This window comes from Cebus imitator, unplaced genomic scaffold (genome assembly GCF_001604975.1).
Source record: "Cebus imitator isolate Cc_AM_T3 unplaced genomic scaffold, Cebus_imitator-1.0 Scaffold488, whole genome shotgun sequence".
NCBI lineage: Eukaryota > Metazoa > Chordata > Mammalia > Primates > Cebidae > Cebus > Cebus imitator.
Genome location: NW_016107803.1, coordinates 1325654 through 1340347, shown reverse-complemented (window position 1 = coordinate 1340347; position 14694 = coordinate 1325654). Strand labels below are relative to the sequence as shown.

Here is a 14694-nt window from a genome sequence, read left to right as displayed (position 1 = left end):
CCACACACTCAGGAACAAGTTTCCATCCTTCAAGTTGACACTCAGTATTAATGCTCAATATTGTAGCAAAGTGACAATATATATACCAAAAATTATCTCACCCATTAACAAATTCTGCAGAGCAGCTTCTCTGGAGGCTTTTTTTTTTTTCCAGAAGGCTTGTTAAAGCTTTGAGAGAACTTTTAATGAACAAATTTCCACCATAAGAGCAGCCTGCACCATTTCAGCTTGTTGTCTTTTAACACATACTGCTTTTCATCATCTGGCAGTTTCCTGTGCTCGGGATTTGGCAGGCGTATCCCCTTCACATCAGGACCATCTCCACGCTTACACCTAGTCTTTGGCTAAACCAGCTCTGGCTATGAGCTGCTAGCTCAGGCCCTTGAGTTGCAGATGCTCCCTCATCCTTTCTCTCCTGAGCAGGTGCAGGATCCTGACTTTGAGTTGGTGGTGCCACTCCAGGTGGTTTGTGACCGAACTGCTTGGGAAGAATAGGCCAAATAGCCTCAGGAGGTTGTAAAAATTGTACTGACAGGTTGATCTTCCTCACCAACTCATATTTCACACGGATGAGTCTCAGTAAAGAGTCCAGACCACAGGAACATGATGGCACATCCTCACAGCTCCCTGGGATAGTCTTTTTCTTAGTGGCTGATTCTGCCTCAAACTTGGTAACATCCAAACTTTGAAAAGGGAGCCTACTGATACAGAGAGCGACAGGCATGGGGGGTAGAGGGGACCCATAGCTCAGTATCAGGTGTTGAGGCTGCCTTATCAGTGTGGTCCCCATCTTTGTGCCAGTAGCTGCTTCCTGCCAAGAGCCAATTTCCTCCAGTTTGGTAGGGAAGGAGGCAGGGCCAAATCGGACTTCTCCCCCATTGGGGCCACATTACACCCACTGCCTCTCATGCTTAATGGTGGTTGTGTGGTTGAATAGTCTGGAAGTATGTGCCTTGAATTAGGAATACAAAAGTTCTAGAATTAAGCAGAGGGAAGCTGTTGCATCAAAATTGAACCTGACCATTTTGCCAGCAAAGCGGAGAGCTTTGGAGCAAGATAATCCTCAGTTTGAATCCCACATTAGGTAGAAATGGCTCAGCTCAATGTTGGCTTGGGGCCACCCCAAGAGGAGCATGAGCTAACAGCTGGAGCCCTTAGGTAAGCATGCTTATGGCTAGAGAGCAAATTCTGTCAAGGTGGTGTGATATGTTGCCAGAATTGCCAGTGATGGGCAGCCAAGTTCTCAAATCTGGTCTGTAAGGATGGTCATTCTAAGATGTAGTTATTCACTCCTCCTAACTTAGTCTTTCACAGCTGGCCAACACTGGACCAGTTTAGGTGGCCAAAGCCTTTTGTTTCTAAGAAGTGTGAGCCCTGGCACTGGTGCTCTTGTCGGGTAATGGCCACTATCACTGAGGCCTAGCCACTTGCAACACAAGGCATGGGAACTCCAAAAAGTCCCTTTAGTGAATCCACCTCCATTCCCATACTGTTTCTTCCAAGTATCAGCAACCCCTGATCTCCAGGCAAAGGAGCTCAGAATAACCTGGCAGCGCTGCTTGAGTCCCTTGGTGGAAACGTCTAGAACTACAGCCTCAGCCGGCTAGAACTAATCTTGCAGGGATGGAATGTGCATGTTTCTCTCCTGAGTCACTGTGGGTTATAAGGGAGAAATTTCATTTTGGATCCCAGACCCACACTCTTGCTACTAGAGAAATAGTACAGGACACCTGCCCAAAATAAGTACTGTAACTCAAACATACTAGTTCCAGACCGGGTTTCTTGGTAGCAAACACTCTCAAAACTGCTGGTGAACCATAGGGTAGGCCATGGAAGAGGCCATCACAACAATCTTTCCCCTTGAATCAGATTGGATCGGCTGTGAATGCTTCACGGTGATGATGCAGTTGAGCTCTTGGAGTTGAGTCAAGATTGGAAGAGTTTGTCTAAAATATAACAGATTTAAAACTTGTGAAAAAGGGAAAGAAGTAGGATTGGGCAGAGGTCAAACTGGGATGTAAAAGCTTGGCTGAGCCTGTGGGGAGCTCCAGAGGCAGCATCTCATTAAGGTGGTTCCAGGTCACAGGTGGATAGGACTGCTGGTCTGGCTAGTTCATGGCTGTGGGCTGCCCCTGGAGTGACTGACAGGCTGGCAACCTACTCCCCACAGAGCAGCATGGTGTGCCTTGAATAGGGATCCAGGTGGTGAATTTGTCTAAGGGATGGTGCCTTTACAGAGGTCTTAATTGAAGTCTTTGTTACCAACAGGTCATGACCATGGAATGGGTGGCTGTCAATGGGCCTGTTCTGGGGGCACTTAGGTGGCTGAGTACACCTGGCTAAGCCATCTGTGCACCTGACTACGTGCATCCTGTGGGAGCTGTATGCCAGGCTCTGACCTATGACTTGGTCTATGTAGGTTTCCTGCCCATTTCCTTAGGGCTGTCTTTATGCCGCTTCTCCAGATATCGTTGACTCATCTTCTAGGGCCTAGTCAGCCAGCCAATCTGTTCAATGCATGTGATTCAGAATCTTTACCTTAGACCCCTTAGAACCAGGTGAATTTAAATCCTGCTGAGTGGGGAGACTTGGTCAGGTTTTTTAATTCAGGTTCTCTATTTCTGATGTTTCTTCGTAGCCCTCCTTGCCTGGGTGATTCTCCTTACTGGAGAACTTTAGGTTCTCATTCTGACTCTGCAGGACGCAGGTCCCTGAAGGTCTCGTTGATTCCACCTCAACATTTTCCACCAGTCTTGCTCCCTGTTTTCTCACAGTGAGCACTTGCCTGAAGCAGAATTCCGTGCTCTTAAGTTGCACATGTGGCCTGGGCACAGTGGCTCATGCCTGGAATCCCAGCTCTTTTGGAGACTGAGGCGGGAGAATCCCATGCACCCAGCCTTTTGAGATTAGCTAGGGCAAGAGTGAAACCTGTCAAATTTTTTTTGATAAAAATTTTAAAACTATTGAAAAAGGAAATAACTTGCACCTTTCATACCAGATTGTAGCGTCCAAGCGCCTAGAAGAAAGCTTTTGATTTTACCTACCCTGCTAGGCGTGCATTCCCTAGCAGCAAATATGGAGCTCCAGTTCCTCAGATGGTGATGAGCCACAGTAAGGGCAGGGGATGGGACCAAGGAAGATCCTCTTGGCTGCCTCACTTCCCTCAGTGTCCACATCGGCTCAGCCTGAAGTGGGGTGAAGATCTCCCAATTGACATGAACCTAGAAATTAAAACTCTCCTGAGGGGCAGGATATGTTTCCAGGCTTAATTTGCTCAGCCTGCTTGTGGGGCACAGCAGGTCCTTCACGTCCATAGTCATCCAGTTTCTACCAAAGTAGGTGGTGGTAAGCTGGGAGCAGTGGCTCAGGGCAGGCAGTATGGCACTGAGTTGGGAGCAGTGGATCAGACAGCCCTCCAAGATGAGGGTCTAGAGAGTGGCAGCAACCTTCTGAAGCAGAGCTTCGAGGGGCTCAAGAGTGACACAGAACAGATGCATGTCACTGAGATTCAGATGCTTCAGGTAACGGAGGCTTGGGTACTGTGAGACTTTAAATCCTCTTCCAATAGGGAGCCACAAGTTCCAAGTTCTCTAAGGGCCACTGGAGGCACTTGAGCTGTTCCAGGTGTCTGCTGAAGGTGACCATTATTTTAAGCATCTGGAGGTGTTCCAGGCTGAGAAAAGAGGCTGTATTTGGTGACAATTCTTAGACGTAATTCTTTAACATGTAATCATGACACTGGTAGAAAACGGGTTTTCAAAGATACACCTCCTTCAGGTAACAACAAAGCTTTCTTATCAGACATGACCGGGGCGTGTTCCAAATTTCCTGCTCCTGAATACTATTCAGGCATATTTTTCAATGACTTCCTGAAATGTTTAGTCGGCGTTAGAATTTACCAAATTAGTACAGCACAGGTCTACTAAACCTCTTTGATAAACCCACCAGAAGAGGAATCTGAGGCATTCATCCTGGGGTATTTCCTTGAGGCATAGGTCTATGACAGCCTTTAAGGGCTGGTGCTCTCCCATTGTTGGACAGTCCTCTGCTGTCTGCCTCATACTCATGGCCTCTGGGGAGCAGGACAGGACCCTGGATCCAGATTATATTATGGTCCAGAAATTCTTAAAATCTCATAAATCAAGCACTTGAAGTTTCCACCTCCTGGGGCGAACCTTCTGTGTAAGCAACATAGGAAGCCCCTCCAGTGCTTTTAAGGTCTCCAGATGAAGCCTCTTCATCAGCCATCCCAGAGGGAGGGTCACTCGAAGTGTCTCCTGCTGACCATGCCTCTATGAAGAGTGGGGAATAGCTCCTTGGGCAGCTCCTCCATGGCAGAGATGGCCAAGGCCTGGTCTCAGCAGGCTCTGCCCTGCCAGCTCCAGGAGTCTGGGTGTGGCCTGGATGCTCATCCTGATGAATCTGCAAGGAAGACCTCAGATCTGGACTGTGGGCAGAGTGCTCAGACCTCATGAACAAAGCGGTAACTCCAGGCTTGAAGACTTTGGGTCGACTTGGTCAGTTTCTTATGGTACCCTTTACATAGCGTTGGAGTGGTCCGTATTAGCTCTCATAATGAGCCAAATCCATTATAAACCCCGACTCCAATTTTTCCTTTCTTGCTAACTTCAGAGCTCCCAAGGAGGTCAGAGCTATGAGCTGAAAAGGGGTTGTAGGTACAACAGAAGGTGGTGTGGTAATCAGATGCCTGAAAGTGTCATTAACATGGTAGGCCCCAGGGTCTCTCTGGGCTTCTTTCTTGCATAGAAGTGCCTACCCAGAGCACTTGCTAATTCCTAATCGCCAAGTATGACTTGTGCCAACAATAGTAGCCCTTACGAGATCTCCTGTGAAATGCCAATCCAGATTCCTGTGGATAGTATGGGGCAGAGATCAGGGGGTTAGGTTAACCTGAGGACAACAAGACTATAGATACTGGCCTTGCTCGAGCATTGAAAAGGATGTTCTCCAGGTCTGTAGCTGCATGCTTGCTGAGACCAACTAGGTCGTGGAGACCTCAACCCAGGTGGTGCTGAAGGAATTACTGTAACAGTGCAGAGTGGGATCAGTGGGCCGACGGCGTTCCCAGCTGATATCCTTGAACAGAGTTTGATACACATATTTGACAGCAAGAGTGGTAATCACTTCTGTAGTTTATAGATGAAAAGCATTCTTCACAGGGAACAAAGCATTCTTTACTAGTGGTAAGAAACAGGCTGTGATGCATTTACTGCAGCTGGAACATATCATCAAGGCATGGATTGCTCACGCTATTTGCAGTTCAGGAGCAGCTTGAGCGTCTTCTGCCTTGGGCAGGCCAGGTATTCCTTGCCCTCCCTCCAGTAAACTAACCTTCAGCAAGGTGCGTCACTGCCATCACGAGTATGTCTCAGTGCTATAGATACCTTTATGGCCAGTTTCTTTAAGGCCTGTTTATGATAGGCTTAGGGCCTGTTCCCAGCATGTCCTCCCTTTTTTTTTTTTTTGCAAAGTGAAAAAGGCAAAGGAAGCTTTGTCATGGTGGGCTACTTCTCGCAGGATTCGGGATCTGTGATTCTGCATCTGCAGAGGCAATGGTGAGCATAGCCACCATCATAGCAACCATTAAATTACTCGTTGTAACTGGCTGTCCAACCCTTCTCAGATTGTCTTCAGCCGTCTTTGACAATTTGATCTTGGCTTCAGGTAGGTAGCTGCATCTGATGAATGTTGCTCGTCTGTCCTGGGGTCTTCCTCAGCATTAGTTTTGCCATAGCTGCAACCGCGGGTCCTCGGGTTCTTCCCAAAATCTCAACCTCAGCACCTGGCTCATAAGATTTAGGGTGTCTTGATGGTACCCAGATCAGCTGCTGGCTTTGCCCTAGAGAAAAGTATAGCCTCTACCTTATTTTACCTGTTTGATAACCTTTTGTTACTGAATCTTCACCAACCAGTTCTCTTTGTGGCTGGTTTCTGTAGATGCTGTTAAGCTGCTGATAGTATCTGGCCTTCAGGCAGGCTCAAATTTAAAGTCAGTTATAGTAGATTCAACTGCATATGTGGAGTCCTGTAGTCACTGTCTACTCGCTTTTGTTTTTGCAATTGTCATTTGAGGGAGAGATTCGTCCGTTTTACAACAGCTTGTCCTTGTGAATTGTATGGGATGCCAGTGATATGTTTAATATTCCACTGAGAAATGTAGCTAAAGCTTGACTAGTATACCCTGGGGCATTGTCTAACTGACGCTGGAATGCCCTTGACTGCAAAGTGCTGCAACAGATGCCGTTTAATATAGGTGGAAGATTCTCCAGTTTAGTGTGTGGCCCCAAAATGAGAAAATGTACTTACACATACGTGTACATAAGCTAATTCAAAAGAACATGGGTAACATCCATTCACCAAAGACGGTTTGGTTTCAATCCTGGGGGGTTAATACCCCTGGTAAAGGATGGAGGGAAAAAAAGCGTTTGTTGAGTTTGGCATTGTTGAATAATGGCTTTAGCCTCTTTCCAAGCAATACCTTCAAGATCCAAAAGATTTACATGAGTCAAAGTGTGAAAGTGTTTAGCATTTAACAATGCTGTAGCAAACAAGTGATCAGCCATGTGATTACCTGCAGTTAAAAGTCCTGGAAGAGGTATATGAGCCCTAATGAGTGATGTAAAAAGGGGTACATTCTATAACTGGTTTGTAACTAGGTAAATAGTCATCAGTTCATCCGTATTCAATTGAAGCTGAGCACTTTAAATTGTGTGGAATGAACCACATGTGGAAAAATTACATTAACGGGCATCTCTAAAGCAGCGAAGTCTTCAAATTACAGCTACAAGCTCTGCTTTTTGGCCTGAAATATACTATGTCTGGAAAAACCTTTTTGACCCGGAATAAGCTTTGTCATTGCTAGATTGATCTGAACATTTTCAGCACTTTCAATTTGTTTGGATTTGTTATTCTAGGGAGAATCCAATTTCAAAAATTGAAACTTTATTTTCAGAAAGTGATTATCAAGAACACCCACGACGTCAGCTAAATGGGTTTGCCAAGTAAAACTATATATAAAGGCCTGTTGTATTTGTGCCTTTGTAAGGGAAAAATTTTACAGGGTCATATCCATGCAATTTAATAATTCAAGTTCTCCCGTTTCCTATCAGAGTAGCAATTTGATCCAAATAAGGAATCCATGAATTTGAGGAAGAAAAAGCTATTCCACCAAGTTTTGCCTCTTGTACAACACCAGTAGGTGAATGCTGAGTCAAAAATGAAGTCGAGTTTTTTCTGGATCTATTTTATTTGAGCCTTATGCACTTGCTTCTCAATCAGCTGTAACACTGCCTCAGCCTCCTTGGTTCATTGCCAAGGACTAGAGACTTTGATCTCCTCTAAGGAAAAGGATAGAAAAGAGATGACTCATGGCATAGGTAGGAATGCCTAGGGCAGGTTGTAGCCAATTAATGTCCCCTAGTAATTTTTGAAAGTCATTTAATGTTACCTACATATGGTTACTTTTTGTGACACAATGGTAGTGTCATTTACTAAGGTCCCCAAGTAGGCGTAAGGGGGGATAGTCTGAATTTTGTCAGGGGCTATAATTAAACCAGCAGGAGAAATTGAATTTTGCAAGTGATCAATAACATTGGAGTAATACTTCCTGAGGGGGGGTGGCATAAAGAATATCATCCATATAATGAATAACGTAACACTGAAAGGCATTGCCTCTCCTCCTATGTAGCTTCCAAAGGCTGATCATTTGGCCTTTTGGTGTAAAAGCTGCCAGCTAGGTCAGGACTCTTCAATCTCGTTAGCATTGACATTTTGGGCTGGATGATTCTTCACTGGGACCAGGGAGCTGTCCTGTGTGCTGTAAGATGTTTGTTAGCGCCTGTGGGCTAATCTTCCTAGATGTTAGCAGCATTTCCCATTCATGACAAATGTCTCCAGACACTGCTGTAGTGCCGTGGTGCAGCACTGTCTCCTCTAGGCGAGAAGCTTGACTCAGTGGCTCTCAATACCTTTAGGGTGCCTTGGGGCTGTTCTGTGATGGGACCTTCTTGGGTGGAGTGCTAGATGCCTGTATTTTACCCATCTTAGGCTGGGAGAGTGGAAGATCTTCGAAAGCCACTCCATAGAAGCTCACTTCTTAGAAATGTTCCTCAGTCCAGGTCCTAGGACCTGTGACTTGCTGCACTTTGGCCTTCCTCAATGGTGAGGATTCCTGAGTTTCCATGAAACTTGAAGCTCAAGGTCATGTCCTCACTGCACATGAGTGGACTCTGGGGCTCAAGGGGTGGATCTGTGCCTCCATGTCCTTTTTCAGGACTCTAGTTCATACCCAGTTTGGGAAGATGCTAAGTGAGATGCTAGTGTGCCCTGTTGCTACTGCTGTGACCTGAGTCAGTGACAGAGCTGGCCCTGAACTGGCTTCCTTGAGCCAATAATGCTGAAGATGACTTCTGTCCACCGTTAGGGGAGGTAGCATAACTTCTGCAGGATTTGGGCTTTCACTAGAGATAGGAGACCTATGAGGAGCTGCCTCCGTGACGGGGCCTGGCCAGCCAAGCTGGAACTCTGGACAGTCCATCGGGAAGTACAAGCTGCGTAATGTTCCTTCTACAGGGAATGCTTACGAGGGTTGCCTACTTCATACCTGGCTATGCAATACTGGTGCTGGGAAGGGATTAGAAATACTTGAGCAGCTGGTGAGTAGAGATTTCTACCCTCAAGATGGTGATATCTGTGGCTGGGGTTACCCTATAGCAGGCTCCATGGTCTCTAGTTGAGTATCAGTGTATGATCCAGGTGGGACTGCCTCTAATCAAGCACTCCTTGTGTATAGACAGAAGGCTTCAGACTTGGTCCTCGGCACTCTCCTGGGAGCTGAGCTTTCTGTATTTGCTGTCCTAGACTGTCCTAGAGTTTGCTTGCAGGATAAATATTTCCATTCCAGGCTGTGGCCAGGAGTAGGCTGCTGTGGTGGCTGTGAGAAGTAGACAGGCAGCCTGGAGGTATTGGCCCTAGACATACTAGAATCAACTAATCAGGATACATCCTTCTGTAAAGCTCCGGGAGAGCATGGCCGGAGGGGGGGGTGCCTTTCTCAAAAGGAGGAGCCACTTTTCCATGTCCTCATCTGCCAGTCAATAAATGTGTCTCCACATGCTGGGCTCAGCCATAGGTGCTCTTTCAAATTCAGAACAAAGGTTTCCTTCTGCCTCCTGGATGGAGTATCAGGAAGGCGTACCACAGGATCTGTGACCTGCCAGTCTGGTGGCCTTGGGCTTCCTGGGGTCCCCTCACCCGGATGAGTACTGTCGCACATTGGGTCATGATGTTTGCTGAATGCCTCCTGAGGTTTAATGGCCTCAGCATACACTCAGACTTGAATTAGGAATGGACTGAGAACAAGTGCTTTTAGGAGCCTACTCAAATCAGCTGTTTGTCAGGTCCATCTGCTCCTGAGCTAGGTCATAGCAGACTAGGAAGTGTCAGTTACCATGTTTCCTCACTGAATGTGGCCTTGGTTGCAGACACAGGGCCAGTGACAGGCCCCATTCTTAGCCCAGCTCTCTGTGGGTGAGTCTCACCTGAGACATGGAATATATCCACTGCCATGTGCATTGTCAAGCTGCCTGTTGCCCCTCCCAGGCCAAGAGTGTCTGGTGTGGATTCTACGTGGCTGTTCCTTCAAGATCACAATGTGCTCCCCTTGGTAGGGCCGCTGGTTCACAACAGCAGTTCTCAATGCTGCCGAGGGCAGCTGCAGTTGAACTGATGATAAATGGGACTATAAAAAGGCTGGGAAAATGAAGGTCAGCAAGTGAGGGCTGAGGGGAGCAGACAGCCTGGAAACCTTTAGCAGGCTTTCCTCTAATTCTGGGGGCTCATGGGGCCCAAGGTTCTCCAGGAAGGTCAGGGGCTTTCAGTTAATTAGCAACCTGTCTTCTGATGAGTGCTCAGGGTCTCTGGTGTCTGCTGACACAGCTCTATGGTACCTTTTGGCAGTGGTTAGGAGAGCAGGGTTGTGACTTGGCTTGGGGGCACAGGAAGGAGACAAAATACAGCAGCTGGAGGCATCGGCATACCATAGTCTGAACCTTACCAGACATGGAGGGTGTATTTTCACCCTTGAGTTCATGCAGGTGGTTCATTTGCACCCCCAACAACAGCTCTGCAACGTTGGTCCAGGTCCACATGACCAAGAAGGTTCCACTCAGGAAACTCAGTTGTGGAAGGTGGCCTGCCTATAGAAATTACAGGACACCAGCCATGTGAAGGCAGCACGGGTGGCTCCTGCCACGAAGGTCAGGATGTAGGGCTTTCCTAAAGCTACTCTGCATGAAAGAAAAGGATTAGCTTGTTAATTACAGGGGAGGCTAGAGTATGAGTAACTTCATGGGTGCCCTGATCTACTCAAGCTCAGTTTGAATTAGCACCTTGGAGAGGGGTTTCAGTGCTTATCTCCTTCTAACTTGAATGCAGAGTGGACGGGGCTCAGCACAGAGCACCTGGGTGGGGTGCAGAGCTCTGGGTCCTGAGATTTGAGTCCTGCACCCAACCGTCAGGACTGGCATCCAGCGGATGGACAGTTGGCCCTTGAGTTAGATTTCTCAAAAGTGAAGTTATCTGTCCTTGGAGAAATAAGGGAAAAGTCAATTTTCAGTATCTACACACACTTGAAGGCAACAATGCGTGGCAGTGGTAGGCTCTTCAAGGAAACAAGAGCCAGGTAGAAGATGTCTTAGTGCCCTCTGCTGTGGAAGACAAGCTCTGACAGTTGAGGTTGAGCTTGATCATCTGTGTGCCTCTTTCATTCATGAATATTGTAAAATACTAAAGGTCTTAGCTGTGCTGTTGGACAGACTGCAGTGCTGCAAGTTCAGATCTTTCCTAAATCTGCTTGTGACTTTTCTCTATCTCAGTGCTACAGACCTCTTTGGCTTCCTGTTTTTGTGTGGGCTGTGCCCTGCTTTCTAAGATTTCCAACAGTACTCCTGGATCCTTACTGGATAGCAAGCTAGCAGTTTAGGGGGAGCTAATGGCCCAGTGCAGGAAGACTGAGCTAGTTCTTGGGCATAGTGGAAGGCTTCTTGCAGCAGTTCTTCCACAGGACAGACAATGGCAGGTGGCTGGATGATGGAATGAAAGTCTTCATTGACTCCAAAAAGTAAGAATTAGGGGGGTCATAGGGATTAGTAAGATGCTCAAGGGAGTTCTCCAAGAGAACAGGCTCTCTACCTCCTTGGTTGAGTTTTTCTTAGCTTCTAGGGCTTCTGGCAACCATCTGAATTTCTCCTTTATGGGAATCTTACCTGTGGGGTTACATCCTACACCTTGTAGCTCAATATAATTGGTCACCAAGCAGGGGCCTGTAATCTAGGATGACATCTGATCACACCTAGTTTGTCAGGGCAACTGCATAGTAAAACCCAAACCTGCACTGTGGATGCTGCACAGAAAAAGAAGAGGCAGGAATACCTGCTCCCTCAGTCGCTGTGCTGCCAATAGCCATAGATGACTCCTGTCCATCTTCAGGAAACTTAAGCATTTTCGTTGGCATCTGCTCTGGAAAGGACAGTCACATAAGTTTTTTCAACTTCCAACACTGGTCAGTTGGCAGCCATTCCTTTAATCCTCCAGGGTATGGTACATCAACCACGTGTACTTCATACAGCACAGGTTAGAAACTCTTAATGCCCAATTCCTATTGATTTCTGAAATCCTTGCTCATGTAGGAAAGCCTGAACTGGAAGAGGATTGTAGTGTTGGTGGGTGGCAGCTGGTTGAAGATTGTGATGTGATGCTATTGGGGGATCGAGGGTTCTACAGTGTCCCAGATGATGCACAAGGGCCAGTGGAAGATGACCTTGGCTGAACAAGAGGTCCTAACTGGGTACTGGCTGATCTAAGGTGAGAGGAGCTGCATGTGAGAGACCACTCATGGGGGTGGGCCTCAGTCTTTTGGAGAGCCAGAGCAAAGAGCTCATGGCTGGCCTCCAAACAGCTATATTGTGAGTAACAGGAATTACTGGATTAAGGTCCTATGACCAGAATGGTGGCATCTTCATGGTACAATTGTTCCTGTGAAATACGCACAGGTCAGTGATGGGCGTTCATGGTCATGGGATGTTCTAAATGGCTTTCTCTAAATCCTTTTAGTCTTCAATTCCTCGGTACCTCTTGGGTTTCATTAGGCATGAATCCTCATGTTTAGGTGCCTTTTCCAGGAAGGCCTAGCCCATCATTGTTGGTGTCTAGGTGTCTGCAAGAATGCACATAAGGATGTAGAACTGGGTAAGCCTTCAGCTTTCCCTGAAGGGACTGTTGATGAATCATGGAAATTGACATTGCTACAGGTGGTTACCATGAGTTCTGGGGAGCTCAGAATATTCTGGGCTTGTGCAGTACTTGCAGAGAATTGTTACTTTGTGCTTCAATGTCTATTTCTTCATGACCTGTTCCTTGACACAGAAGAGTTGTACAAATTTGACTAAAAAGAATTGGCTTCACAACCTCATGTAAAGTTCTTCCTGGACAAAGACTGGGGCCTCAGGTGCCACCTTTTGCTGACAATGTAAGTATGATAGCCACTTCTGAGTACCTGCTAGGTCAAGCAGGACACTAGTGTCTGACCTACACTTTGTGTCTTCCTCCATTCCTTTGAGGTCTCCAGACAACACCATTTCATGTCAGCCTCTTCTTGCTAAACCCCACTATGATGGATTTTCCTATGTACACATTCTAGCTTACTCCACTTTTTAACTTGAACATTTCAAATCATATTTTATAAATTTTCCACTGTCTTAAGGCTTAAAGAAGGTCTTCCTAAGTGAGGTTTTAGAGGTAACATAGCCCTAAGTAACGCTAGGTGTGGAGCTCACTTCTGAATGCTTGACTTAGAGGGAACAACTTTTAGCCTGAGGAGCTTTCCATGTGAACTGTCAAGTTCATCTCGTTCCAAACCAAACGAAAACCTTTATATAACGATGGTTCCGAGTTATGGTGCTGCAAACTCTCTGTGGGATTAGCCTTGTGAAAGCTGACAATGGGACCTGGTGAATGCGTGGTAGATGACTGGATTCCCTCTGAATGGACCTTTCACAGCTGTACCTTTGTTGATCTTTGAGTCATACGTCTTATGAAACGCCTTCTGGGCGAACTGCGATTGCCAGAACACCTCTGACCTTATTCCAGGGAATTGTGAGAGGTTCACTAGCTCATGTACAGGGTAGGCTTAAGGTGGAGGAAGGCTCGTCTCCCCTTCCCCTGACTAAGATGCAGTACATCCCTTAGGGAGGTCTCTGGACTCTACCCTCTAACTTGGGAAACATTCTTCACCCTGGTCTTACTGCCAAACACAGGTCATGTGTTCTTATATCAAAGCTTTGAGAGGACCTTTATGTTAGGATGGACGTTCATTTGCGCAGAAAGCCTCTCTAGTGGTCACTAAGTGCTCCATGTTTAGTCTTAGCTCTAGATGACCCACATGTCTCCTTGAGGACCTCCACTCCTGTTAGAATTGGAGTGGGTGTTGCCCAAATGACCTCATAATGAAAGAGGAATGCACCTGTGTTTAGCATACATCCAAGCCAAAGTCACTGGGCTCAGCAGATGGCTTTGTATACTCGGCCTCTTCCAAGCATGTCCCACGTGTTTGTCATCAGAAGATAAAGGTCAGTAGGTGTCAGTGCAGCTGCTACAGTGGACACCTCCAGTTTCTTTAAATCCTGGATTTGACATCTTGTCATAGTCTAACTGAAGTTGATTTTGTGGGACATGGATGGTTCCAGAAACTGTGCCTTAATGCAATACAAAAATTCCTCTTAAACTGAATGGGCCTTTAAGTTGAGAATGCCTGGGTGCTCCAGCTATTCCATTCTGGCTCCTGATCAAGCGTGTCATGAGTGTCCTGACAACTGCTTGAATTTAGGTGTCTAGAATGTTGTCAACTGGTCACCTAGAAGAACTTAAGGGGGCTTTCCTCAAAGAGCAAGAAAATTCCATTGTATTTAGTGGCATGACTTGTCACCTAAGGAGCAAGTCATTCCTATGAACAGAAGCATCCAGGTTTTCTCCTGCAGACAAAACAATGTGGCATGACATTGTTGGCTCAACCTGTGGCTCAGCATGAGGAAGTACTGGTGAGATCTCAATTGTGTAGCAGTGAGCTTTCCCCTGCAGGCTTCTGAGCAGAGGTTGCTGCTTCATGACCCTTGGGCTACTCTGTTCTCCATGGGAGTGATTGGAAGGGAGATACCAAATACCCTTCAATAGCCTGAAGGGTCTTGGGATCAATTGAGTCAGACAACGCACATACAGCGGTGGAGGAGAGTGAGGCTTTCGTAGGCACTGCGAGAGCAAGCTCACTGAACCTGGAGATGGAGACCTCAGTCCAACAGCCTGTTCTAGAATTTAGACTTGGATCTTTGGGTACGTGGCAAGCTGTTTTAGTGTCTTCTCAAATGACTGAAGAACGTCAGATTGTTCTGTCCCTCACCGGCATAATTGAGTGGCGCTCTTCCTCCACCTCCTTTGCTCCTTCATCTGCTAGAGTTGAAAGAGGACTTAACGTCAAGAGCTTTCCCCTCTTTCCCATAATGTCCTGGGGCCTGGAACATGAAAGTGGGCTGCTGAGGTCTGAGCACTCCACCCCTGCTTCTTCCTCCTTATCCAGAGTTCCTTGTTAGGATCTGACAGTTCAGAACCAACAGAACAGGACTC

At 46.8% G+C, this 14694-nt stretch overlaps 1 pseudogene; it reads right to left on the bottom strand.

Moving 5' to 3' along the window:
- Positions 1-3063: 3063 nt before the first annotated feature.
- Positions 3064-4412, bottom strand: LOC108292365 (annotated as a pseudogene).
- Between the last annotated feature and the right edge of the window lie 10282 nt (positions 4413-14694).